The sequence below is a fragment of the Schistocerca gregaria genome, unplaced genomic scaffold (genome assembly GCF_023897955.1).
Source record: "Schistocerca gregaria isolate iqSchGreg1 unplaced genomic scaffold, iqSchGreg1.2 ptg000474l, whole genome shotgun sequence".
Taxonomy (NCBI): domain Eukaryota; kingdom Metazoa; phylum Arthropoda; class Insecta; order Orthoptera; family Acrididae; genus Schistocerca; species Schistocerca gregaria.
Genome location: NW_026061887.1, coordinates 292,545 through 297,768, shown reverse-complemented (window position 1 = coordinate 297,768; position 5,224 = coordinate 292,545).

The following is a 5,224-nucleotide window of genomic DNA, read 5'->3' as shown; positions in this document are numbered from 1 at the left end:
AGATGGTTGAGAAGATGTTGAAAATGACTACTGCAATTACTGACGACAATGTGGTAGGAGCGAAGTAAATTGTGGTAACCACAACCAACAGCAGGAATGGCTTGGGCTGTGGATCGGAGCCGCCAGGCAGGGAAGACGCCAGCGGTGGAGCACGCACCACAAGGTAAACACAGGACAAGTCGGACGACAGACCAATGACATCTGACAACAACCAACCGCTACCGACTATAGGCGACACAAGGAGGAAGAGATAAACAACAGAGGCTTGTGGACACCAAACACCAAACGTAAATCCACTCGGAACCAGAGCCAGGCAAATGTCAACAACGAGCAACAACCAGAATGCACTACCACCGAGATAGAAACAAAACCCAGAGCGGGTACCAGACTGGCTGGACTAGGGCAGAGCGGGTCCCTATTACGAAACCGGAGAGAGCGGCTATTGGCCACTGTCTGCACATGGCTTTCACTGTGACATAGATTAAAGCTTTCTGCCTGAAAGTGAGGAGAGATTTAATTAGGTGAAAAATGAATTAGTTACTTACATTATATCCTTTATTTCTCATCAACTGAGTTTGCACATGTTCCCCATGTGCTAAATATAATGCATAAATATGAATTATGTTCACTGGAAGCTCAGATGTAACTAAAGAAGATCTACGTAGTTAGTGTGTGTGTGTGTGTGTGTGTGTGTGTGTGTGTGTGTGTGTGTGTGTGTGTGTGTGTGAAGCTTGATTTCAACTTGCAATGGTACAGAATATAAAATACAATGGCCAAGTTGCCATGCCTTACCACACAGACATAGGACACTCATTTACAGAAGGAAATGGCTTTCACTCAAATCATTTTTCAATGTCGGCCACTGTGGAAGACATGTTCTACAACAAACACATTGTTAATGATATGCAGAAAAACCTGCATATTCATTCCAGTGGCAGGAAAATGTATCTCCTGGAGCAGATAGATATACATTTATAAATGAAAAATAACAAAATGTATACCACCTGAAAAAGAATGGTTTACCAGTCACACCTGATTCTACTGACTCTTTTAGACCTTTTGTAAAGTTACAGAATTTTTAATACTGCAGTTTACCACAATAGCTTTGTCTGTGTTTTCACGTTGACTAAAGATCTTATTCTTTCCCAAACCCATAACGATTCTCAACTCTCAACTGCTTCAATCCTGTATATGAACATGAGGAAATAGAGCACAGCAGAATGGCCTTTTGAAGTACATTACTTGACACACATTTCCTCAGACAGGTCCTATAATAATTTAAGTTAAATAGTGACAAAAGTTGGAGACTGTGGCTGAAATTCACGACATTCTAGTTCAATCCCAAGGAAACATGTACGCCAGGTTAGTGCTGTTTCCTCTAAATACACGAGCTACAACAAATACTTTCTCGATGACTACTATTCAGTGTTTTATCAAGAATGAAAACACATGTTACATGAAGGATAGAAAATACTGCGAAGCTACTCACACCACGAGCATTAAATCACCTCCTACTCCTCCTTTCACAAGGTACACTTCAGGAGACAAGCACACATTTACACAACATAGGCTTTCACAGCGACTGTTCACATTAGTCAAAACTTCTGGACTGGCTTGTGGGAGGACGGCACAGTCGATGAATAAAATTATTTCTGACATTTCATCTCCGACTGAGGTAGACATCTTAGGATTGGTTGGTTTTTGGGGGTTAAAGAGACCAGACTGCTACGATCATTGGTCCCTTTTTCTAATACTAAAAACACCCACAGAGAATAAGAACAATCAACAAACCAGAGGACAGATGACACAGAATGAGAGAAACTGAGACAAAGACCAGACAAGACGAACTAAAATCACACGGAGAGTGACGGTGGGTGGCCGACCATAGAAACAGAAAGGAAAAGCCAACCACCGAGAAACACATTAAAAAAGGCAGACTAAAATCGTAGCCCATAGGCCAGAATCAACACAAAGCACACACAAAAACACACACATTTACATTAAGCGATAAAATCCCCCTGCCCGAATAAAATGCAAAACTAAGTCCGCTATGGAACAGTCATAAGTTAAAAGCGCAGAGAGCATTTCAGCCATCGCAAAAGTCTGCCTGAGCACAGTTAAAAGGGCGCACTCCAACAGAATATGGACCACTGTCAAGGAAGCCCCACAACGACAAAGAGGTGGATCCTCACGACACAGGAAATAACTATGCATCAGTCAGGTGTGGCCAATGCGGAGACGACAAAGGATGACTGAGTCCCTGCGATGGCCCACATGGATGACCACCACACAGTCATCGTCTCCTTGTTATGACGGAGTTTGTTTGGCATGGGCAGGTTGCGCCAATCACTGTCCCATAAATCTAAAACTTTTTGGCGTAATAGTGCCCGCAAATCAGTCTCCGGGAGGCTAATCTCCAGAGATGCTTTACTGGTGGCCTCTTTCGCCAGGCAGTCAACAGTTTCATTGCAAGCTATCTCAACATAGCCTGGGTTCCAAACAAAGACAACAGATCCGCCGCAACGGGCAAGATTATGCAGGGACAACTGGATAGCCATCACCAGACGAGAATGAGATAAACACTGGTCGAGAGCTGGTAAACCGCTCAGGTAATCACCACAGATAATGAAGGACTCACCTGAGCAGGAGAAGAGATACTCTAGAGCTCGAAAGATGGTGACCACGTTAGCAGTGTAAAAACTGCAGCCAGCCGGTAATGAAAGTTGTTCACAATGGTCCACTAGAGTTAGGGCATAACGGACACGACCAACAACCATCGAACCAACAGTGTAGACAATGCCAGAACCGTGATACGTGGCTAAGATGGAATAAAAGTAGTGGCGCAAGGCCTCCTCAATGGCATCACTTTGTTGGTATGATTAGTACACAGACACAATCATTACATTTCTTTTATGGAGTTTGTTTGTTGGAATGGTTACTACAAAGCCAAAATCATTGCATTTCATTCATTACCCTATGTATGGTTACTACAATCATTACATTTCATCCATTACTTGATGTGAAATATTTCTCAGGGAAGCTACAGAAAGCTCTTCACTCATTTCGTTTGTTTGTTGGTATAGTTCCTACAAACCCAGAATCATGGCATTTCATCTATCACCCTATGTGAAATATTTCTGAGAAAAGCTACAGAAAGGTCCTCCCTCATTTGCGTTTGTTTTTTGGTATGGTTACTACAAAGCCAGAATCATCGCATTTCATCTATAACCCTATGTGATGTATTTAGGAGAGAAGGTGCAGAATGGTAAAGCCTTATAGTTGGTATGATTAGTACGCAACCCTACGTGAAGTATTTCTGAGAGAAGGTGCAGAAAGCTCCTCCATCACTTTCTTCTGATTGTTGGTATGATTAGTACACAGACACAATCATTGCATTTCATCCATTACCTGATGTGAAGTATTTCTGACGGGAAGCTACAGCAAGCTTCTCCCTCATTTGCGTTTGATTGTTGGTATAGTTACTACAAAGCCAGAATCATCGCATTTCATATATTACCCTATGTGAAATATTACTCAGAAAAGCTACAGTAAGCTCCTCCCTCATTTGTGTTTGTTTGTTGGTATGGTTACTACAAAGCACGAATAATTGCATTTCATCTATTCTCCTATATGAAGTATTTCAGAGAGAAGCTGCAGAAAGCTACTCCCTCACATGCATCTGATTGTTTGTATGATTAGTACACAGACACAATCATTACATTTTATCCATTACTTAAAGTGAATTATTTCTGACTGAAACTGCAGAAAGCTCCTCCCACACTTGCTTCTGTTTGTTGTTAAGATTAGTACACAGACACAATCATTACACTCCATCCAATACCTGACGTGAAATATTTCTGAGGGAAGCTACAGAAAACTCCACTCTCAGTTGCGTTTGTTTGTTGGTATGGTTACCACAAAGCCAGAATCATCGCATTTCATCTATTTCCCTATGTGAAGTATTTCTGAGGTAAGCTACAGAAAGCTCAAGCGTCATTTGCGTTTGTTTGTTGGTATGGTTATTACAAAGCCAGAATCATCGTATTTCTTTTTTTACCCTATGTGATGTATTTGAGAAAAATGCTGCAGATAGCTCCTCCCTCACTCGCATCAGTTTTTTGGAATGATTAGTACAGAGACACAATCATTACATTCATCATTACCTGATGTGAAGTATTTCTGAGGGAGGCTGCAGAAAGCTATTCCCTCACTTGCATCTGTTTGTTGTTCTGATCAGTACACAGACACAATTATTTCATTTCATCCATTACCTGATGTGAAGTATTTCTGAGGAAAGCTATAGAAATAACCTCCCTTAGTTGCGTTTGTTGGTTGGTATTATTACTACAAAGCCAGAATCATTGCATTCCATCTATTACCCCTTGTGATGTATTTCAGAGAGAGACTGCAGAAATCTCCTCCCTCACTTGCATCTGTTTGTTGGTACGATTAGTACACTGACACAATCATTACATTTCGTCCATTACCTGATGTGAAGTATTTCTGAGGGAAGCTACAGAAAGCTCCTCCCTCATTTTCGTTTGTTTGTTGGAATGGTTACTATAAAGCCAGAATCATCGCGTTTCATCTATTATCCTATGTGAAATACTTCTGAGATTAGCTACAGAGTGCTACTCCCTCATTTGCGTTTGTTTGTTGGTATGGTTACTACAAAGCTAGAATCATCGCATTTCATCTATTACCATATATGAGGTATTTCAGAGAGGAGCAGCAGAAAGCTCCTCCCTCACTTGCTCTGTATGTTGGTATGATTAGAACACGGACACAATCGTTACATTTCATCCATTATCTGATGTGAGGAATTTCTGAGGGAAGCTACAGAAAAGCTCCTCCCTCATTTGCGTTTGTTTGTTGGTACGGTTACTGTGAAGCCAGAAACATTGTGTTTCATCCATTATCCTATGTGATGTATCTCAGAGAGAAGCTGCAGAATGCTCTTCCCTCACTTGCAACTGTTTGTTGTTGTGATTAATACACAGACACAATCATTACACTTCATCCATTACTTGATTTGAAATATATCTGAGGGAATCTACAGAAAGCATCTCCCTCGTTTGCGTTTGTTTGTTGGTATGATTACTACAGAGCCAGAATCATCGCATTTCGTCCATTACCCCATGTGATGTATATCAGAGAGAAGCTGCAGAATGCTCTTCCCTCACTTGCATCTGTTTATGGCAATATTAGTACACAGACAAAATCA